Raw genomic sequence first — 24954 nt, 5'->3', positions numbered from 1 at the left:
TCTTAGAGGGAAGGACAAGTTTCTCCTGATTTGGGGTCTTCTTTCATTTCTATAGTTCCTGGCCTGAAGCATATGGTTGACAAATATTTCTTGATTCCGCTGTAAGCTTCTTTCCTGTAGGTAATGCACTTTCTCAACATAATAAATACTGTATATTTTAGGTAGGATATGTAGGGAATGTGTGTGTGTACAGGTGGTTATATCTATACAAATCATATATATATTCAGTAATATATCTATAAATTACAACTATGTATGAAATAAATGTAACATATATATATATACACACTTTGTACTTCAGCCATACACACAGGTATACTTACATATCAGACTTTGTAAACAGATACACAGATGAAATATACAAAGAGATGCTTTAACTTGGTTAAGTGTTGCTAAGGTCTAAGCCTTAGAGTAGCTATTTTACCATTATATAAGAATGATTTGCATTTAGTATACATACACATAACCAATATTTGTATGTGTACAGTCACACTTCTGAGTTAAAATAGATGGATTATCTCCATTTATCTTTTTTAGACCACCTTACCTACAAAGGTGTCCCTCCTGTTTCCCACCAAAGTAGTGAGTTGAGATACACCTCCTCACCACTGAAGGCAGAAAGGAGCGGTGTGCTGCAGTCAGCTTGAACCAACTCACAAGCAGAATCATACATTTTCTGAGATTTGGCAAGCCAGTTTTTAAACAGGACCATTTAGTAAAAATTAAATTATATAAACTTACAATTAAATAAATAACATTAAAAGCAAAGCAACTAAACCCTCAAAACTCAACACTTCCTAATTAGTTTTTCTACGTTTTGCTCCCACCTCTTTCCGTGACGTTATTTATGTCTATTACATCTGTGTGGTGTGGTGCCCGTACTACATAACGGCACGCTAGTGTGTATTTCTTCCCACTTCTGTGTTCTGTGATGTCTTGTTGGTAGCTGGTAATGAGAATCTTTATACCATAGAAATCGGCTGATGCTTCAATCAATGCCTTTTCTTTTTCTGGGGAGTCAGCCAGTTGTTAAATATTTGCCATCACACCCCTAGAGGACCCTTCTCTCCTTTGTGATATATATTATTCTTGAACACTGGAGGATTCGTAGCTAAATAAGGTAGTTGTGCAAGAAATGTAGCATTGGTGTATAGATATACATGAAAAAGATAACCCACATAAACCTAGCTAAATTACATCCAATAAAGAAAGTACAGAGCGTGGAAGGGGAGAAGATTTCCCTGGAAACTGTCACAGAACACATGCACATGCTTTTGAGTAATGAATTTAATTTCCAAGCTTCACAGAAAGCTCTTTCCTGCCTTTGTTCCCCCTTAACCTTCTCCTGCTGGCTTTCTCTCACCCCTCTACCCGAGCTTCTTAAAGAGCTGCAGGGCTAACCCGTATCCTCCCTCTCCATTACCCACTAATCTGTCTCCACCCACATAATTAAGACCATCACCTCCTACTGCCTCCCGCACAGCCGCGTTAATCACCCCTTCCGAGCTCTGGTATAGCGACCTTCAGTCTACATGACCTGGGTAACAATCTTAGGGGCCCTTCCCACACTGTCCCTGAGCCTGCCTGCCTCTCTTCCCTCGTGTTCATGGCCAGGCCAGGTCTGCTGCTTAGAAACCATGCTCCAACCTCTTAGCTCTTCTCTACCCACTGAGGTATTCATCACTTGTGGTCAGAAAATCAAATTTCTTTCCACCTTTGTTTTTCTCTAATTACTTTCTCCAGTCCTCTTACAGGCTCCCAGGAGACTGAATGAATCTCATCAAAAATCACTCAAGGAACCCTTGCCAAAGCTGTGGGTGTTAGCACATGCTAATTCAGTTCCAGTTCTTTAATACCCCTGAAATGGGGACGCAAGGGTACTCTGTAAAGTCCACAAAGAAAAAACCCAGAAACTGTAAGTCAAAAAGCAAAGCATATGATTCCTGGTCCAAGCAAGAACAGACATCCCACTCTGAGCTCAGCATCAGTATGGTCTGATGCCGAGGAAGTGGACCGTGACTCCGCATCACTTCAGAGCCATCACACAAACGATGCCAGTGTGGCGTAGGAGGCTGGATTAAAGGTTCTGTCAAGTCCCTTCCACTCCAAAATCTTCTCATTCCATGAATCCCCGAGTCATAGCCTGAAACATCAGCCGTGGGACCGATATTTTTGGCTACCATTCATCTCTCGCTTCTCACCCCCCACGCCTTGTATAATTTATCACATAATTTGTATCCCTGCTTGAAAACAAAGTGAGGTTTCTTCATTACCAGGTCCCCATTGGGTTTTCGGTCAGTTCTTCTTGGAAGTCACCCTGCATTGCTTTCTTTCTTTGAACAGAACAAAAGGATAAGTTGTCCCCAGTGACAGAGTGAAGTATTTCTCAAAGCAGGGGAAAAAAAAAAAAAGACGAAGTAAAATAAACTGTAAAAGAGTCTTAATCAAGGATAAAACAGGAGGAAAGATGGGACTTGAATATGCAGAGATAATATAGCAGTTCTTACAATGCCTTTCATCCCTGGTTCTTAAGCCTCATGTGAAGCAATATTATTGCCCTCATTTTTCATCTTATTATTATTTAGCATTTATATTTGCAAAGGAGTTTGGGTTCATTTTTATTGGTAATCTCTCATAATCTCATGGTGGAGAAGATATAGACAGGGCCTTCTCTGGTTCTAATGAGATGAATGGGTCCAGACAAATTAAAGGCTCTGATCCAGTTTCTGCCTGGATCTATCAATGGAATAGGACTAGGGGCAAAAGTGAGATTCTGGCACTTGACTAGAGCCTGCATTTTGAGCAGGGACATTTAAACCGTATGTGTAGGAGGAAGCATTGTGTGATGGAAACAGCACTGTGTTTGCGGTCTAATGATTGACCTTAAGAACACTTTTTCCCTCACTGAACCTTGATTGTGTCTTAAGTAATACATGGGGGAAATAAAACCTCCAACAATAAATACAGCCATTTTGAGAATACGTTAAGGTAAGGCATTTGAAGCAAGAGTTGTATTCTGTAAAATTTAGTTCTCTTTCCCATCTCTTTTGATGTGTGCTTCGGGTGTGATTGTAATTCTACCAACATGCAGATTGAATCCCAAGCAGTGTGATAAGTGGTAAGTTCTTGGGAAGCAGAGATGCACGCAGCCCATTCTACCCTTGAGGACCTGACTCCACAGCTCCCAGACAGAGTACATTAGACGGGTGTAAATTCTTTGCTATTCAACCTATTGAAAGGTGAAGTCTGATAACTCCAATGACTTGCTTGAGAAACTGAGAACGGAGGAAGTAACATTATGCCAGGTCCAAGACTTTAAGAGGACTGACAGCTTCCATCTTGCCTTTTAGAATCCTGACCTTAGAGACGTCATGTGTATATACTCCCACTGACAGTCCCACTGGAGCCCACGCTTACAACTGACCTAGGAGTAAAGCCATCCTGGATCTTGCATAACAACCCATCTGCCAACCAACTACAACCAAATCATCTTTGTTGATATCAAGTGGAATAGAAGACTCCACCAACTGATCCCTGATCAAATTCCTGGCCCACAAATATATATGACATGATAAAAGAGTTGATGTTTTAAGCCATTCTATTTTGAATAGTTTGTAATGGATAACTGGAACACCAGTTAAATTCCTACTACCAAAACGGGAGCCACAAGAATGGAAAATTGGAACTCCAATATTAACCACGATCTACATTTCCAACCTAATTTTCCTGTCTACTTTGCATGCTCTGTGCTTCTCCAGAAAAGGTCTTCTGAATGTGAAAGGACCATCTGCATATCTTCCTTGCCCTATGGAAAGCTCATTTCTTTGCTGAGTATTTTTTGATAACCTCTATCAGAGGATAAGAAATGTTGTCTGTTCTAACATGCAACACAAAAATCTCAGTAACATAGCACAACAAAGGCTGATTCTCTCATGTCACAGACTGTTATGGACCTGATTTTGCCCTGGAGTGCCTCCCCTCAAGGAGGTATAAGGGCTCCAAGCCCCTTACCTCTTATACATCCACTGTTCCTTAAGGCCTCCTTGATATTCCCCATTGGATCCTCTAGATAGAGAAATTATGCATGAGCCAAGAATCTCATGTGGAATGGTAGAGGCCACAGCGGAGAGTGGCATATGTGCTTCCCCCAAATGTCATTATTTAGAATCAGTCCTGATCCAGCTACAATGGAAACTAGAAAATATAGGCTACCTATGGGCCCAGAAAAATGAAAGGCACTGTTAAGTTTCTCCACTGTCTCTGCTCCACCACTCTTGCCAGAGGTAATCCATTCCTCATCCTGCAGACAGTGTTAGAGATAGTATGAATGTTTAAATCAGTCTTCATTAGATTTGTACGAAGGCAAATCTAGCTGTGTGACCTGGAGAGATTACTTAACTTCTCTGAATTTCAGTTTCAGTTGTAATGAGGATACCAATATCCATGTCATACACTGAGCAACACAAGTGAAATATAGGTCTCATAAAAAAATATTCAAAAAACGTATTTCACTCTTTCTTTCAACATGCCTCCTAAAACACTCTCTGTACCCAAGATGGACAGTCTCTCCTTCTGTATCCTTGGCAGACGTTGTTAATCAGTGATGACATTTTATTTTCTCCTCACTCTGTTATTGGCCTCAGAATTCTTCCTAGTATGCCTTTCCAAGCAGCCAACTCGATATATTAGAGTTAGCTTTTAAAACACAACCTTATTTGTGATCTTTCATCTAACACATTCACTTGACAGAAAATCTTGCTCTTTGGTTTCTATTATGGTTATGTTTCTTTATAGGCACATTTGCTCCTCCAATGACCTGTTAACTCTTTGAGGATGGAGATCCTGCCTTTATTATCTGTCTATCCTGTGTGGTACCCAACACAATGCTTGGCACTTAACAGAATAACTGTCTTTGAATTGAATATACAGTACAGGAAATAGTAAATACTGCTTATTGAGAGTGGAATATGCTCGAATGCTTTGCATGCACAATTTGATTTAATATTAATAAAAACTTTATGAGGGAAGAACTATTATTGTACAGACTTTGTTGGTGGAGAAAATTGGGCCTTAGAAAGGTCGAGTAACTTTACCAGAGTTTTTTGGCTAACAAATGAGAAAACCTGAATTAAAACCCAGAGCTCCCTGACCCCAAAGTCCATGACCCTAACCACAGGGCTATATCATCGTCAAGTCTAATCACATGTTTGCCCACATCGTTCAAGATCACTCTTGGTTATGGAGACAGAAGAACTGATTCAGGCACAAGAAAGGAAATGAGGAACAGGGTGGAAATAGACCACTCAGGGAAACTGAGGGGATGAGCGAGGGGGAGGGAGGCAGATCATCTGAACAAAGGGAAGGGGAGGTTCCCATCGAACAAAGAGAACAGAGGAGGCTGCGAAAGACAGGAACTTTGATTAACATGTGGAGACTGCACAATTTGCTTTCAGACTAATAAAAATTAATTCCTTTTAGAAAAGAAGAAAAACACTACAAATGAACATTTATTAACAAACTCAAACTAGAGCACTCTATCTGGAAAAGGCTTTCTGCCGCCGTGATTTCTTTACTTAATATTTCTTCTTTGTACTTGCAAAACAAAGACAAGAAACTAAAGTGATTTTTTTGAGGGCTGAATGTCAGACACGGAGCTAGATGCTTTTTGTGTATTCATTTATTTAATTTTCAATAGAGCCCTGAAGGGTTTTTGGTAGTATCCAATTCCACAAATGACAGAACTGAAGCTTAAAGAAAAGGATTCACTTATGCGGTACCCACAGCGAGTAAGTGGGAGACCTGCGTTCTGTTTGAGACTAAAGGCTGTTTGTTTTTCCCATACATGGCAGTTTTCTTTAGGATCTGTATCGATGGCCCTCATATGATTGTATGTTACTTGTTCACTTCCTTATTTTGTATTCATAGAAATAGGACTTCATCCAGAATTTTCTCTGCCTATAGAACAATTCCTGGCATACAGTAGGTATTTAATGTTGAACTGAGTGAGCATAACATCTGGACATAAATGGCTAAATGTTGTTTATGCATTGGATCTGAAGATTGTGGTAGGAGTTGCATAGATGGTATCAGTGGAGTGAAATTTCTTGGAGCTGACTGTTCCTAACTGTCCATAAATGTGAACGCTGGTCTTTACTAGTTGGTCTGTAATGTAAGTTCTTGCTGTTTCCACATATTACTGTAGGACTTTTTGTGTCCTGTGCCTCTGCACTGTTCAGAAATGGAAGGGCAGTGCAATAGGAAATAATTAAAGGACTGGAAAAGGGAACTTGGGATGGGAGATTAAAAGAATTCAGCCTGGAGGAAAGAAAGATACGGGGCTGACTTAATAGTCCTTGAGGACCTAAGAAGATCACATAAGAAGGAAGGTGACCAAGCTCCCTTCGGAAAAGAACTGGGCTTAGATTAAAGCTCTGAAGACTTAGAGGAGAATTACTGAAGAACTGCCTGGCTATGGGTCCTCAGGCACAAAAGCAAGCTATATAGAGAAGGCGGTCTTTCTTCCCTCCTAGACACAGTCATTAAGGGAACAAATGTCCTTATGCCTGGTATTGGGGGTACTGGTGTCCTGTAATAGCTTCATCAATTACTTGTGCCTCTACTATGTGCCTGGCATTGGAACACACTGTGATAATGCATTTTTCTTGCTACTGACTCAGAAAGGAAGAGTTATGTCCATATTTACAAATGAAGAAGCTGAGACTCAGGCGTATAAAGTAATTTTCCTAAGTCAGACTGCTAATAAGTGACAAGATCAGGACTGAAAACCAGGTCTGTCTGGCTCCAAGTAACAGTGACAGCAAATGAGAACAAATGGTACCTGTTAACATTCACAGACCACTTCCAACGTGGCAGGCACATTGTGTTAAGGGTCTTTGTGCATTATGTCATTTTAACCTCCCCACGACCTTACTTAGAAAGATTTTAAATCCACAATTCTCAAGAGAGGAGGCACTGCAGAATAGTCATGTTACCTGCCCAAGGTAATACACCTAGCAAATGAAAAGCCTGGATTCAGACTCAGATCTGTCTTGCTCTCAAGACCCTGCTCTTCTTCGTACAACATGCCACCCCCAAGCTTATATATGAATAGAGTTAAGAGTCTCCAATAGACACTAATCAGTATCTGATATATACTAGAAATATAATGTCACACGGGAAGGGGAGAAGACTGCTTTCTGGGGCAGACCGGATAGGGCGACCACACAGAGAGTAACGGAAGAAATGACGTTATAAGGGAGCCTTTGTGGATGGGTGGGATTTTTCTCTCAGACACAGGGAAGGAAAGAAAGAAAATAGATTACAGAAGGGGTGAAAACTGTGCACAATTAGCAATACTGAAATTCAAATAACTAAAAGATTCCAATTCCAAGATTTGTATTTTGAAGGAAGGGGAGCAGTAGGAGTAGGAGCTACTTTCCAGCCGAGGTCCAGGGAGGTAAAATGACTGCTCGAAAGGCACTGGGGAAGTTGGGAAACTCCATCATTCCAACCCTGGCCCCCAACAGGTCCTCCTAGGCAACCACTTAACTTGGTACATGGTCACAGTGACACAAATTTCCCCTCAAGGGCTGAGGAAACTGTCCGTTCCCTCCTTTACTGATTTCCCTGAGATTATGGTGAGAATGAAAGACAAGTAATATGTTTATTATTATTATTATTATTGTCTTTATCATTAAAAGTTTCAGATATTCAACCTACCATGTTTTTGACTGCTTTGATATACAGCAGTTTTCCTCCTGAGTATATGCCCAACAATAATTACAGCAAATTGGAAGAGTCAAAGCTTACACATCTGTTCTCTGAGTTACACATTTACATGAGGCGATATAACATTGTCAGTTTCATTCTTTTTAAATATAAATGATTATGAGATACATTAAGCCCAATTATGGAGAAGATTCATGTATTACTAGAAGCTGGACTATATAATGATAATAGCTCACATTTGCAAATCATTTTTTGCATACATTGTCTCCTCTGAACGGCAGATGAACCTGTGAAACAGAAAGGGCAGGGAATCATCCCTTTATCAGCAGATGAGAAGTTCGACACATAAGGAGATACAATGATTTTTCCAAGGTCACAAAGCCAGTAAGAGGATGAGCAAAACCTATGGTAAAATTCCTTCTTAGATTCATACTCTTGCTTCAACTGTCATAGCTTTGACATGGTGGGAAGAGCCTAGATTTTGGTGTGTCATAGGTCTGAGGGGAGACTGGTGCGAGCTGTACTATCTCTGTGCCCTTGGGGAAATCACTTTACCTCTCTGAACCTCTATTCATTCACATGAAAAGTCAGGAAAGAAGAATACTCACTTGCATTGTTTCCAGCATAAAATGGGACATCATATGTCGAATGTTTGGCATATAGAATGTTCTCAGCACCTGTGAGTTCTCTTGAAATGTTATGAATCTGGGATTGTCTTTGGGAGAATTCTGATTTTAATTTTAAGGGGAAATGAGCCTCATTCTCCCTGGTCAGCTCTAGGGGGGACGAGGCATTGTGCTGCTTAAAATCTTTACCTCCACCCCCTGGTACTGAACATGGGACATGGGACGTGCTTAGCACATACTGTTTTTGAAGACTGAATGGGAGAATGGTGGTAATGTCTTCCTTAATATTTGCTTAGTCTTGTTCACACTGTGATGCACTATCCAAAGAGCTCGGTGGATTGTAAAAAAGGTCCAAAACAAGGTCCTAGATCTCACTCTCAGGGAGCACATGATGAATTGCAGGTACAAGTGTAACAGCACTTAGAGGCATACATCACAAGGACTGGCCCCAAAGAAACCCCGAGCATGGCAATCCAGCCATCTCTGTTCTTGGAAGCACCTGCAGAATCAACTTTTTAAGAGGCCACATCTGTCAAGATCCTCGGCCTATCCCTCTGGAAGCTCTCTCTCTGGAGACTTATTCCAAAGACAAGTCCAAGGACCGCAGCATTCCAGTCTCTGATAAATAAGCCCCTCTCTCTGATAGCTTCAGCAACAGATAAATCTGTCCACCCAAGGACATTTCCCAAGCGGGACGGGCTGCTTAAACTCCTTACCAGATTGCAGCTGGCACCCGCCACGTTGATTCTTCCCTCTCCTTATAATCATAATGGGATCTCAGCAATAAAGATGGATTTGTTAATTTCCATCCCCTTCTCACTTTCTCTTTTAATCACTGTCGAGCATAAATTAATTTCAGCTTAAAGAGCTTTCAACAAGATTCCGTCATTGTCTAGGGCAGTAAAGGTCAAAAAACAGGAGCCTCTGAAAATACTCATCAGCTGTTTGCCAGGAATAAACCTTATTTATTGACACTTAATTATTTCTATTTTGTCCATGGCAAGCTGGAGTCAGCAAGAGAGATAGAGAGGGAAGAAGAGAGGGAACAGGGAAGGAGGGAAGGAGAGAGAGAGATTGAGTGAAAGATGCTACCCAATTTGATCACCCATGTTGAGTATTACATTTTTTCCTGAATCTTTGTTGAAGCAGACTTCATTTTCAGAAGTTTCATTATCAGGTTTGATACTGTTTGTCCATTTCTTTAGAGTGAAGTACAGATTCAAGTGTTAGGTCACTAGGCCTGTTTAAATTCCAGTTCTGCAACGTATCAGCCAGGCTGGGATGCCCGGGGGAAAAATATTTAAGTTCTGAAATTCTCTCTCTTAAAATGCAATAATTGTACCCATCTTGCAGAATTATCTTGTGGCACAGATGAGAGAAAGGATGTAAAATGCTACTTACTGAGCCTAGTATGTCATAAATAACGCATAGTTTCACGACAATTAAAGATATTTCCTTTATGGGTCTGTCACTTGAGAGTCTACTGCGATACAGGAAGAAATATATGGAAACATGTAGGATCATTAAGTAATGCTTCTTTTTTCCCCCACCATGAGTGGAGGAGGGTCAGGAATACAGTGTAAAAAGGCCTTCCCAAGTGACCTCTGAATATAGACAATCTTCCATGCTCTTAGTCAGATACTGGTATGAAGTTTGGAGTTACTCAGATCAGACTTAATCCCCATTTCTCCCCTTACTTACTAATTATGTGGGATCTTAACAAGTTAATTATACGTGTGAACTTAATTTCCTCAACTGTATAACAGGAAAAATATCTCCCACATTTGATTGTTGATGAGAATGATAAATGACATGATATAAGTAATCAATGAACTGAAGACATATTTAGGAATACTGATAGCAGATATATTTTATAATTTATGTTATTAAACAAAAAATGATAAAATTATTAATAGTAATATCTAATACATGTATTGTGTTTCTTGTGCTAGAGACTTCTCTAAGCATTTACATATAATAGCTTATTTAAACCAAATAAAAGCCCTACAGTGAGGGTATCACTACTGCCTTCATTTTACACGTGCATAAACAGAGGAGGGCAGAGGGATTATTTAACTCACCCAACAGGATACGTACAGTAAGTAGTGAAGTCAGGACTGAAAACAGTGCATTTTGGGTCCACGGTCTGAGCTCTCAAATCATTTTGCTACCCAGCTTCAAGGAGGCAGCGGAAGCAGGTGGTATACTACTTTTCCAGATCCTAATAAAGTGGCATATAATTCCCATACATAAACACTGGTATCCAGTTCACAGCCAGGAGGTACAGGGGTGGAATTATAATTTAAAAAGCATAGATTGGGAACTTCTGGGGCCTGGCCATATAGCAGTGCAACACTCTCAAACCTCTGTAAGGCCACTCATAACTGCAGGGGAGGAACTGCGTGATTTGAACCTCATGACAGCCCTGGGAGGTGGGTATTAATAATGCCTGCATTTTTGCCTATAAGGAAACGGCTACTTAGAGGACTGAGTTACTTGTATAAGAATACACACCGGAATTACTGAAGCTAGATTTGGGACTCAGCCCTGTCTAATGCAGGACCTGGGGATTTTAAAGCCCTGGCTATATAGCATCTCATTTAATTGCAGCATTTATTCAGGAAAAAGCAGCAGAGAAGGAGGATACATTTTCTGAGTTGTTCTTAAGCTTTTAAAAATAATTTTTTCTTTCTAATGCTTTGTCTCCTTTCTCTTATCAACTTTAGCACCATCCCACCCCCTGCACACACCTACAATTTGGAGATTCCAGAAGGAGCAGTTTAAAACTATTTCTAGCTGTGCTCCAAACTCAAAAGACTCAGGCACACACATAATTTCTCTTAAGGACCTGTAAATAAGGTTGCAAGGCATGGGGTATATTTCTCTGAAGCTAGAGGGCTGTGGATATCTGTGGGAAGTGGAGATGAGGGCTTCCAAAAGAGAAATTTAACTAGTATTTGATGATTTGAGAGTGATTTGTTTTGGATCTATCTGGACTTGGCCAATTTTATTGAACCAGCATCCACAGGAGAGAACATTAATGCTTTTAATGTATATTACAGCAATTACATTTGGCTCAGACCAGTTAACCCAGAATTCCAGACCAGCTTTTTAAGGTGGGTTTGGGTGATGGCCATGTTCTTCTACGTCTCTGTCTATAGGAAGGGCTGGTTACAGTTTTTAGAACTTAAAACCTGTGTTCACATGCATTATCTTAGTTCATTCTCACAAGCTTGCTGGTTGCTCACTATTATCTCCACATTGCCAGCAAGGAATGAGAAAAGTGAGATGATGATTTGAGACCACTAAGACTATATTTTTCCCCCAAAATATACTCTGTCAAACATTAGACATTGTGCTAAGCCACTCCAGAAGCCACTGAAGGAAAAAAAAATAGGGGTAAGTGGCTGGAAGTTTTCCACTTCAGTCTCAGCCACAGTAACCATGCTTTAAGTTTCAAGCAATAGTTATGGAGTATCTACTATGTGACAGGCTGAGGATAGAGTTTTGGCCAAGATAGAATTGTGGGTCCTTTACTCACAGAGCTTCTTTTTAGTAGGGAGTCAGAGACATGCACTAGCCTTTATGCAATTACATTTCTAGTAAGTTCTATGATGAAAAAGATAATAGTTCTAATAGGAGCTGATCTGTCTAGGATAGGGGTGTGGATCACCAATAACATTTCTTTTTCACAAAGGGCTTCAATTCTTTAAATACTTTGAAAGCCAACAGGTTAAGAAATTAACTTCACATTTAATGAGGCATCCTAGATAACTCTCAAAAAAAAAAACTAAACTTTTTTGAAGCTCCATTTTTGTTTCCATCCCCAGTCTTCACAATTTTTTTTCACATAACCCTCCAAGATGCTCCCCCTCCCATCCTTATATACCATCTCCAGGTTGGCTGACCGTCTCAGTACTGTCTGCACGCCATCCTCTATTCTGACCACACTGTATCCACTGTTTGAAGTTCTATTTCCATCTCTTTTCTTGACTATATTTGATCATTTTTTCATGACCCGTTCTTGGATTTTTTTTTATTACTACATCTACCCATGTCATTTTTCATTTCTCTGAATTCCTGTTGTACTTACTATCCATACTACTCAATTTAGACATTTTCATACACTTCTTTGAGCTTCTGCTTATTATTATTATTTTTTTCTCTCTTTCTTATAGATGCCCCATCTCTCAAACTCAGAAGTGGTCTTAATATCTCATGACATTCAAAGTTCATGTTGTTGGATTGGATTAATAACTCTTTTATCTCCTCTTACCAAATCTCATCTCATCTCATTCCATTCTATTTCTCTCCAGTTAATGACTACTGACTTATTGCTGGGCACTGTGCTGGTTGCTGCAGCTTAATTTTAAGGAGCTTAAATTCTGAAGTAAAGGTGGGGAGCTGGTATAGAGGTAGGGAGGGAGCAAAGAGAGAGGGCTATGTGCAAGAAACAAAAAGCCTTTTGAGTGGATTTAAAAAAGAGAGAGAGAGAAACATAGTGGAAGCAGTGATTAATCCATCCGGAGTGTCTGTATAGAGGTTGGAATATTCCTTTAACTCTTTGAGAGACTGATGATGAATGTGAGATGTGAAGAACGACATTCTAGACAGGAAACAAGAGTGAGCGGAGGTACCAAGGTGCATCTGAGAAACAGTACAGAGGGGACAAGAATATGGATTGGTTAGAAATTTGGGACTTTAACAGGAAATGAGATCTTATTAACTCTTTCATGAAGTTACATGAGTTATCAATAAGAATTCATTTTGAGAGAGATTTGAAAAAATCTGTGTGCAATTCAATGGTAAATATATTTTGGATCATTTATGGAATTATCATATAATCACTATTTCTTTTTTAAAAGAAACTTTTAATTTTCAGATAATTATAGATTCATTAGTTATATATTATATAGTTGCAAAAATAATACTGAAAATTCCTGTGTATCTTTCACCTAGTTGCCCCCTATGGTTTCCATCCCTGACCCCTGGCAACCACTAGTCTATTCTCCATCTCTGTAACTTTGTCATTTGAGAATATTACATAAATGGAATCATACAGTATGTAACCTTCTGAAATTAGCTTTTAATAATATTTTGCAACTGCAATCCCCATATTTCATTTTTCCTTATGCTTTTTAAATGTTTAAAATTTTTATTGAAGTATAGTTTATTCATAATGTTGTGTTAGTTTTAGGTATAAAGCAAAATGTATTTTATACGTATATATTCCATTATAGGTTATTACAAGATATTGAATATAATTCCATTTGCCATACAGTATATCCTTGTTATTTATCTGTTTTATACATAGTACTGTGTATCTGTTAATCCCCCCACACTATTCAAATCCCTTTATTTTATCATTCTGTTTCTACAGAGTTAGGAGTGAATGATGATGTGACATGAAGAGAACAGAAATTTTTGATATTTTAAAAAGAAAAACACACAAAGTAAAACTGAGTCATCCTATTGTGCAAGGTAGTACATAGTCATAGTGAACTAAAAGATTTAGTGAGAATGATGGTTACATGTTAAATATGTATATAATTGAAACCTCTTTATATGTATCAGCATTTCATTAGCAGGAAATAAAACAGTCAAAGTGAAAGAAGATTTTTCCCTTAAGCATAATTTTTAAAAAAATTTTGTGGGAATTCTTTTCTATTGATTTGGTCCTTCAATGTGACTGGATATTAAAAATAATATTAGAGATCAATCAAGATGGCGGAGTAGGAAGACATAGAACTCACCTGCCTCCATGAACACGTCAAAAACACATCTACATGTGTAACAATTCTCACTAAAAACTAACTGGAGCCTGGAATAAAGACTCCTTAGCAACCAAGACTGTAAGAACGATCCAGACGGAATTGAGTAGGAAGGTAAGAAAAGCGATCAGGTCAGGACCTATGCCCCTGGGAAGAGTTTCAGAGGAAAAGGGAGATTACATGGTTGGAGATCCACCCTGAGGAGTGAGTGGTTCAAGCCAACACAGGGAAGATGAACCCCTTGGCTGGTTGGAGGGCTGCTGGGACTAAAAGGAGGGCTGTGGGAAGCCTGGACTTTGCTGGTGAGGAGCATGTGTGCTGGCTTGCTCCCAGGGTAGGGAGGAGAGGGTAGCTGAGAACTGCCCTAGTGCTGCCTTGTTTCCTGTGACCAACCCAGCACATGACCAGCCTGAGCAGAGAAAAGACTCCAGCCCCAACTACTTCAGATTCTGCACTGGAGTGAGGGCTGCTATGACCAGGGAGAGAATGTGGAGAAAAGGGAACCCTTGTACATTTTGGGTGGGGATGTAAATTGGTGTAGCCATGATGGAAGACAGCATGGATGTTTCTCAAAAAACTAAACATAGAACTACTATATGATCCAGCAATACCGTGTCTGCTTATATATCCAAACCCCCCTGATTCCAAAATATACATGTACCTCAATGTTCATAGCAGCATTATTTCAATAGCTAAGATATGGAAGCAACCCAAGTGTCCATTGCCAGATAAATGGATAAAGAAGATGTGAATCACACACATACACACACAATGGAATATTACTTAGCCATAAAAAGAGTGAAATTCTGCCCTTTTCAACAATGTGGATGGACCTAGAGAGTATTATGCTTTGTAAAATAAGTCAGACAGAGAAAGATAAATATATGTGGGATCTAAAAAATAAAACAAATGTATACAAAAAACAGAAACAGACTCACAGATACAGAAAACAAACTAGTAGATACCAGTGGGGAGGGGGGCAAGACAGGGAAGACAGAGGTATGGGATTAAGAGATACAAACTACTATGTATAAAATAGAGACACAAAAAGGATATATTCCATTCCAGAGGGAAACAGAGCCATCATTTTGTAATAATGCTAAATGGAATGAATCTATAAAAATATTGAATCACTATGCTGTATACCAGAGATGAATACAATATTGTAAATCCACTATATGTCAATAAAAAAAATTAGAATTTAAAAGAAAAAATAGTAATAATAATAATGACAAATAATAATAATAATAGTCTATCATATCAAAATCCAAAAAACGAAATCTGTCTGATAAAGTAGAATTTATCTCCTAAACACTTCCTTCTACTGGTAAATCCTACACTGATAACAGGATTTTAGAAGAAACCATGATCATACTGACATTTTTTTTTCCTGTTGGTTTCACTATGTGGTTTGTGTTTCATTTATAAATACAATTTGGTGGTAAATACATAAAAGCAATATTATTTTAAGAAGTATATGCCCAAATTTATGCTTGAGTAGCATTAGGATGAAAATAATTGAAACATTCATGGCTGGGCCACAAAAAAAATTCTTTATTTTTAAATAAGAATTACATATTACTTTAATTTACAGTTGATAAAGGAAACCACTGAACAATTTTTGGTGCAGAAGAAAGCAAAATAAAATCTATGCTTCAAAATGAATATTTTAGCCACTATTGAAGGATAGATTGAAAGAAAACTAAGGCGGGGGCAGGAAGACCAGATAGAAGTAATTGTGTCATCTGGGCCTGACAATACAGGGCCTGAATCAAGACAGTGATTGAAATGGAGAAAGAGTAAGATTCTAGAGACATTTTGGTGCAATAATAAACTCCTGTTACTGGTAATGATGATGATCGTTTAGCAGCAGAGAAATTGCACCTCTGTGCCAAATGCTTCTAGGGTCTGTAGAATTCAGGCCAGAAATTTGGAAAGGGGTATTTTGTCAAGCTCTTTGCCTTGGAATTGTTGTCCTCAATGGGCAATGGCTGATTTGATTTGATTACTTTGTGTGAGATACAATCCAGTTAAATCAAAGCCATGTCTTTGCAGAAATGGAAGGTCTGTGTAGGCAATACAAGGAAAAACTTCAAAATATCTCTACTTCATCCTCCTAATTCTGGGCAAGAAGTCTGATTTAGAAGAGTGTGGTTAGAAAGGCAGTAGTGGGGACTGGTACATAATGAGAAGATGACCAGCCAGAATTTTATTTCTCCTAATACTGTCAGATCTGAGAACTACAGAGGGAGAGAAATCACCAAAGGGAGAGGTTGCTCCCTCTTCACAAATATGAATGAGCAAATGACAATTCCTGTTCATTAAAGTTCTATGGAGATAAAGAAGGAAAATTTGTAGATAATTAGCCGATTTCTCAATCTGTAGAACTCAGCTGAGCATAAACAATAGTCTTGCTATGGATGCATGTGGTCATCACCTCCAAATGGAAAAATCTGTTCATCTCCATTAAAGAGGCCTTTTCATGTCATTTGCTTTGAAGCATTAACAAAAAGAAATACACAATTAGAAGGAAGGATGTGCTTCTCTATTCACTGCCCCTGACTTTTGCCTCAGATAGAGCACAATCAGAAACAATGCTATTTTCTGCAATTTTGAAAACAGAGTGGCAAGAGTTTTGAGATCCCCGCCCACCATGATAACGTCTAAACACTATGTCCTTAGTAGTAGGTCTCAGGGCCAGGATGACCCCAGAAAGGAAAGGTAGTGCCTCATTAATTTCAATCTAATCTCAAGTTTGTAAAATGTCATGCTCTTTTCCAGTCATACCATAATTGTGCGATGTATCATAATCAAGTCTTCACAATAAAAGGGGAGCCTTCTCTCATTCTCTGAGAGTCCACATTCTTGGTAGCTTGCTTTTACTCTTTCTCTAGGTATGAATGACTCACAAATCTATATGGAGCTCCTCCTTAGTCTTCAACCTTGGCCACATCAGAGTGATGTATTTTATCTGAAGCCACCTCTGATACACCTGTTAGTGTTAATCATTGCCTTCTCCGCACTCTCAAAATTCACAAGTTAGCGCAGACTCCTTCTAATTTATTGCTATTATTGTTAATCTTGGCTGCTAAGAAATTGAAAGCAGTGATGGTACCTTGTCATTTTTTTTTCTTGGACTCTTTCAATGCACTGAACAAAGCTAGGCTGCAACAGCTCAACAAGTTTTCCTGCAAACGGAGGTCTTCTGTATACCTTTTGCTTCATTTGATTCTTTCAAAAATTCTATGGCGGGAGGGTAATAGCTCAGTGGTAGAGCACATGCTTATGAACATGTACGAGGTCCTGGGTTCAATCCCCGGTACCTCCATTAAAAAACAAACAAACAAAAAACTCTGTAACACACCACGTCAGCTACAATGTACTCCAATTAAAAAATTAAGATACAAGAGTCTCAAAGTAGTGTTACAAAAGCCCCAAATTGCATAGTTTGTGGTTGATATGGTAAAGCAACAAAGACTTTGGTTTGATGCCCGGATGCCAGTATTCTATCCTCTACACCATTTGTGCAAAGTTGGAAACATGGATATCATTGTCACCACAGAATTGGGCCTCAGAATTTCTTTCATCAAGTTTTTTTCCACTTCCATTACTCAGAAAGCTCAAGAGGTCTTTTGTTGTTGTTGTTATGGAATAGGACACAATTCATCTTTGTATGTCTGCAACGCTTCCATTTTCTCGAAGTAAGTGGCATGTATTTAAGAATGCAAGATAAAATAAAATTAAGATGGTTCTTTTAAGATAAGTGAAGACCTCTTAAACACTTAGAATCAGGTCTGAGAACCACAGCTCTAATGTTCTAATATCCACTGTATTGTTTAGATTATTCAGAAGCAAAGATATTCCAAAATACAGAGTTTTAAATAAGTTCTCATTTCAGAGGTCAACAGATTGACGCTGCCTTGGCATCCTTCCAATTCTCAAGTTTCCAAATGTTGTGGTAGTCATTGCCATGGTACCATGCTAGACTAACGGGGCAGTGCAAGTCTTCACCTATACAATGTAGAATCCCACATCATAAAGGTGTTTTGAGAATCAACAGAATAACATTGGTCAAATGCATTTTTTTTTGGTGCTTGACACATAGTGGGTTCTTGATAAAGCTTATTTCTTAGTCTCAGTGTTTTTATTTGTTGTAGTAATGGTGGTGGTGGTCGTCCCTTCCTCTTCTTTCTTCTTCTTTTTATTCTCTATTTATTTTTATACTTTCACTTCTTAAAGCCCAACTAGATAATATACTTTTCTGGTTAAGGATTGTAGCATCAAAGAGAGAGTGAGCTATTCAAGAAACTCTTAGTCAACTTTTAACCAGGTTTCCCACCAGCAATAATTCCCACCCTGCCCCTACTTCATAATAGGCACTACCCAAAATGTTTAGAACTTTAGTAATTTTAATACCCAAGTGGTTAAATTCTGTCACTTTTACTAGAATTATTCTTATAGTCATTCTTCAGTACATGTTTGGGGAAAAAAAAACATTCAAAGTCAGCAAGCTTCAAGGTACAGGAGACAGTTATGAATTCTTTTTTTTTAAATTATTTTTTTCTTTTTTTTGGCTGGGGGAGGTAATTAGGCTTATTTATTTTTAATGGTGGTGCCGGGGATTGAACCCAGGACCTTGGGCATGGTAATCACGCATTCTACTGCTTGAGCTATATCCTCTCCCTGTTTTAATTCTTATTTATTGAAATGTAGTTACTTTACAGTGTTAGTTCCATGTGTACAGTGAAGTGATTCAGTTATACACATAAATGCATATATATTTCTATTTTTTCAGGTTCTTTTCCATTACAGCTCATTGCAAGAAGTTAGATATAGTTCCCTGCGCTCTACAGTAGGTCCTTGTTGTTTATCTATCTTATATATAGTAATACAGTTACCCATTATTTGATTATATGCTGCTCATATCTCCAATGTATAATCATGCTGGGTTCTTCTTCCTTCCCTATATAAACTTATCATACAAAAAAGATTTTTTTAAAGTTCTTAAATTAACTTAGTATCTCTTGTGTAGTTTTATCTATTTTTCCTAAGAAAGCAAATTCTGACCTGGGTCCATACCATTTTCTCTGGACTTATTCTTTATCCTCTTCTACGTAAGACTAATGACAGGCTTTCTTAAAATGAGCCACTTCTTGCTTTTTATTTTTTTCTTCATAAGAGCTGTCAACTTTATACAGTAACTCCAGTGTCATGGAACCCTGAGCAAAGTTTAAATTAAGAGAAAGAGGACTGGAAGATTACCCTACTACTTGGAGTTTGGGACCCATGAATTTCCAGGGACTCTAAGATAGTTTTGTTCCATGGACCCTGTATGCCAAATGAGGACATATTCCTGATTAATTTTTATCTCTAATAATCTATAGCCAACAATTGATAAATAGTAGGCATCTAATAAAAGTCTCATAATGATAAATATATATATATATTTATATTTATATATATAAATTACAGACAGGAAATTCAATAAGCTGTAGACAGCCATGGTTCTCTAGCAGTGGTGTGGGTAATTCCATGATTTATGATCTCCCACGAGGAAGTGTTAAAGTTAATATTACAGAACCATTTCAAAAAAAAAAACCCCATACAATCCCATTATGTCTGTCATTCTCAAATTACAGTACACAAATCATTGGTGGGCTACAGAAGTACTTTTAGTGGATTGTGAATATAAAATCATTTTCATTCAGTACTTCAAGGTGAAGGATAAATCACTTCATATTCTTCCAGGTTGACTTAAGAATTATCTTCTAAGAAGTGCAATGATGGTCACCAATATTTTATCTTAGTAAATTAAAAATTAGTACCCAGCTAAAATTTACTGAGGACTCTACTGCTTTATAAAGACATCTGGTGTCATGGGACCCCTGGCAATGTTGAAAATCTCCCATGCACATGTGCACATCTCTAGAGTTAGAGTCTCCAGAGTTTTGGAAAGAGGTACCATTGTGTCACCAGCATTACCTTAAACCAGCTGTGGTTTTCAATTGCTGCTATGTTTACCATTAAACTTGGGACATTGTGAGTTTGGCCAGATAACGATAAAAGCAGCTTACTGTGAGTTTTTATTTAGCTATCTCTACGAAGTGCAGTGGCACATATTTATACCACCGCATTTCTAGTCACGCATTAGTTGTGGTTTGAAGGAGATCATCCATTTACCTCTTGGAAGATTTGGTTTCTAATCATCTTCCCTTTCCCACTCCTCACTCCTTGATCCCCTGCCTGTTCTCTACGCAACTGACCTTCCACTTAATTCCTGCCTAGAGGTAGTTTTTCTAAGAAAAGGGAAAAAGGGGTTTGGTCAAACATAAATAGACCATAATCAAGCGAGATACTTTCTCCCCCTTTAGACATTCTTCTTTCTCGAAGCAGCCACATTGTTTCTTGTTGTTTGTTTACCACTTAGAATAGTGCTCAGAGCATCACAGATGCTCAAAAAATTTTTATTAAATAAATTAATAAATACAGAGTTGTAAAAAGAGATATGGGTACATATTTGAATATATATATTTCAATCTGCATATCATTAACTACTTTTCACACTAAAAATTCTTCTAATCCTTACAACAATCATATGTAGTTAGCAAGCAAGGCACTAATGCTATGATGGCGTACATTCACAGATACACAAGTTGAGAGCTGAAAATAATTCCCCGAGGTTAAGAATCTATTTAGTGACAGAACTGAGACTTAACCTCAGATTTTCCTAGTCTTCTTTTGGTGGCTTTTTTCACTCTTCTTCCCACCTCTCAGATTTAGGGATTCTAAGTGGAACCCAGGATGGCTTCCTGGATTCCCCTGGCCCTACTACCCTCTCTCTGATCCCTCCAGAGACATCCTGGGCCATGCTGAGCTTCCTCCAAGCAGCGAATCCTTAAGTGCTGAAACGCTACTCAGCAGCCAGTTGGCACTTTTTCAAATGAGCCACTGAATGGCAAATGCACAGATAACACTGGGATAAAATGAGCTCCTCTTATTGATTTTTCCAAACCAATATGGCACGGGTGCTCCCTCTTCATGCCATCTCCTCCCTCTGCCTGGAGGCATTCTCTGCCCGTCCATCATTTTAATTAGACATTACACCTGGCACAAATGCTGAGTTGATTAACCTTAAAGGAGCTGAATAGGTTCTCTGATCGTTAACACAGGGCCCCTGACATATTATAACTCATGTTAACATGTGCTGTTGCACAAACTCACAGCTTCTTCAGCCCACTTTCCAACGCCTCCATGCGGGGTAACAGCATCTACAGAGAGCTCTTCATGAAGCGTGCTCCCGTAATAACACCGTGAAAAGCAAGATCTAAAAGATGGATTGGTGTGGACTCTGCAGATACCACTCCTTAATGTTTATATAAATGCACCTTCTGTGTCAAGGGGGGGTTCTAAGGGACGGCCCTTTGCGTTGGAGTGTTGTAAAGGAGGAAATACTGCTTTTGGAAATGGAAAACATGGGGTTTCTTCCTGTGCTGACTCTGATCTTTGAGCCATTCCTTAATTTCTTTGGATCTCAAACTCCTTACATGAAAAATGGAGATTGCAAGGAATAAGAGGGGGTCCTTATGTTGTCTGTAGCTGGGGCCATAAGCATGCCTCTTCCCTAGGGTGGGGGCCCCAAAGATAGGGCATAGAGACAATAGCAAATCCTCATGCTTTAATCCTGGTTAAGTAGTTGCTGCCTGAAGTAATGTATTCTTTGCTGGTGAGGTGGTCAGTATGCCAGAAATATATAAGGGAGCCCTCTTTCTTTATCTTCTCCCAGATAAACTACATAAATCAACTCTTATAGGTCCCTTCCCATGGGTCCTGACTTAACACTTCCACCTTTATAGAGCTAAAACTTCTCCCCAGTAGAAGCCACACCTGGACCTAATCTCCTGTGGTAACAGGATGGAGAGACAGAAAAATAAGCCCATGGGGAGGAAGAAGGAAAGTTTTTAAGATCCTTCCCGTCTCTCACCAAAGCTCATTCCTTTTAAGAGTAAGAAAAGATCCATTTTTCCATGATGGGTCCGGGATTCAAGTCACGGATCCATCCCTCTGGTTTGCTCTGAGGGTCAAAATAATTGGTAAATTAGATTGTGAGCTTCATGATAACAGGCACTGGATTTAACCAATTGATTTGGTGTCTCTAATGCTAAAAACAATGCCACATACACAATAGACACAAAGCATGTGTTGAATGAATGGCTTAAAATAGTTGGAACTTCAAGCACAAGCAAAGACTGATGGAAAACATATTAGTGTCTCAATATTTTTATTCCTCAAATAACACTATTTTGGTGGCAAACTATTCACTTATACTTATTTTGGTGTAGGAGAAGGAATTCATTTCTGTGACAGGCTGTCTATCCAACCAGTTAGGGCTGAGCACTATTATTAGATCTGGGTTTTCTTAGCTGAGTGACTTTGGTCAAGGGAACTTGTCTTCTCTGAGCCTTATTTTCTTCCTTATTGCTTTGTGAGAATTAAGCGAGCTAATATGTATAAAGTTCTTGGCACAGAGTCTTGTATGGTCAGTACTAAGCAAATAGCACTTCATTTTAATACACCGAAGTGAAAAGAGGAAAAAAAAAAAGGTAGAGAGACAATTCTTTGAGTTGCTGTCAATCAGTGCCATAAACAAGCAGAGGAGAGGAGAAGGTTAAGTTCCCTTGCTTCGCCTTAAAACGTAGGGAGAAATCAGTCTCTCTGGCCGTTCCAGGAAATAAGAATTTGTGTTTTGACACAATGATCTTATTTCTTATATTCTTGTCTGGGAATCAAAGGCAAGGGCCGGAAGATAGGCCTCTGAGCACCTCTTTTCATCTCTTGGAACTTAAGGACTTCAAAGGTGTCCCACTTAAACAAAATCCCTGACCTCTAATCCTTGTCCATTTCTGTAGAAAGGTCAATCTTTCTCGGGCTGGTGGCAAATGAAGCAACGTCCAGACTTGCAAGGAAGCCTCACAGACTGGCGCCTGCACTGTGCTGCCTTAATAGGCTTCATCTGTGAAGAGCACAGGACCTGGGATTTCTTAAAGAGCTGTCCTCATGCTGCCACCCTTGCTAGAGAAATCCCGCGGTACACAGCGCCACCCCCTCGGGAGGCTCTTCTTGGCGTCCACCCCGACCCTCCTGGGGAGCGTGCTCTGATGTCCGCCGTAGCATACTGTATACCTCTGCTTCATGCTCGCCACGTGGCTGGGACCATCCGCCTACCGTCTGTATCCCTCATTTGACTGTAAGCTGGGACTCTTTCCTATTTTATTAGTCTTTGCCTCACCGGCACCAAGCACAGTTCTTGACACTGGGGAGACTTTCAAGAATAGGATTTTGTTTTTAATGACTAAAGAAATGAACAAATTAACCAATAAAGCAAGATGGTGCATTAGGGAAGATGTACCTTCCACTGAAGAAGCACTGGGTTTACACACAGGTTCTTCTGCCAACTGACCGAGTGACCTATGCAATCTATCCAGTCTTTCCAGATCATATTTTTATCACTTGTAAAATAAGGATAAATACACAAACTGTATTAGTTACTAAGCTATTTGTCTCTCGGCTTCAAATCTACTGTTCTATTACTGTGCGAAACATTTGTTTTCTTTGCCATCTGGGGGTGAGGTTGCTGGTGGGAGCTCGAGGGAGGCACCGTGACAAACCACGACATGGCATGATTTTTCCTATTAAATTCTCTCTGTTTAGGTAACTGGTGAAGTCTCTGTCTCCTGACTGGACCATGGCTGACACACCTACCTTGTAGGATATATGAGATATCATATCATAAGGCATTGAATGCAATGCTCATCTTTTGTGAGTACCTTACTAAACAAGTTTATTACTGTTATTATTATTATTATTTATTATGTTGGCTTGCTTTTTATCATGGTAACACATACATAACATAACATTCGCCATTTTAACCACTCTTGAGTATACAATTAAGTGGCAGTAACACATTGATGTTGTTGTATAGCCATCATCATTATCCATCTCAAGAACTTTTCATTTTCCCAAATGGAAACTCTGTACCCACTCAACAATAACTCTTCATCCCCTGCTTCCCTCAGCCCCGGGTAACTACTACTCTATATTTTTTACCCATGAATTTGACTATTCTAGTTACCTCATCTAAATGGAATTATGTATTATTTGACCTTTTGTGTCTGGCTTACTCCAATTAGCACAATGTTTTCAGAGTCTCTCCATGTTGTAGAATGTGTTAGAATTTTTAAAAAGTTTAAGGCCAAATAGTATTCCACTGTGTGTATATGACACATTTTTGTCCATTCATTCATACATCAACGGACATTTGAGTTGTTTCTACCTTTTGGCTGTTGTGAATAATGCTTCTGTGAATGTAGGTGTACAAATATCTGTTCATTCCCACGTTTCCATTTTATTCCTAGCAATGGAGTTGCTGGATCACAAGGTAATTCTATGTTTAACTCTTTGAGGGACCCACCATGCTTTCTTCCATGGCGGCTACATGATTTTTCATTCTTGCCAACGGTGCACACGGCTTTCAGTTTCTTCACATCTTGTCATTCACACTAGCTATTTTCTGTGTTTCTGGATAACAGCCACTCTAATACATGATACGGGACATCTGACTGTGGTCACTCTTATTGTTGTTGTTGTTTCTAATTCACAAACACCTTGAAAAGAACATTCTCCCATATTAAAACTACGTACAGATGCCGTATTTCAGCCCTGGGAAGACCAGATGAAGAGGAGTGGCTTAAACGATGGTGTTATTGCTCTGATTCTGACACAGCCATAACTACCATGTTTCCTAGGAAGGCATAAACCTTTTCCTTTGGTTC

Source organism: Vicugna pacos, chromosome 4, assembly GCF_048564905.1.
Source record: "Vicugna pacos chromosome 4, VicPac4, whole genome shotgun sequence".
In the NCBI taxonomy this organism is placed as follows: Eukaryota; Metazoa; Chordata; class Mammalia; order Artiodactyla; family Camelidae; genus Vicugna; species Vicugna pacos.
The sequence above is the reverse complement of the archived record's forward strand: the minus strand, read 5'-3'. Positions refer to the sequence as shown.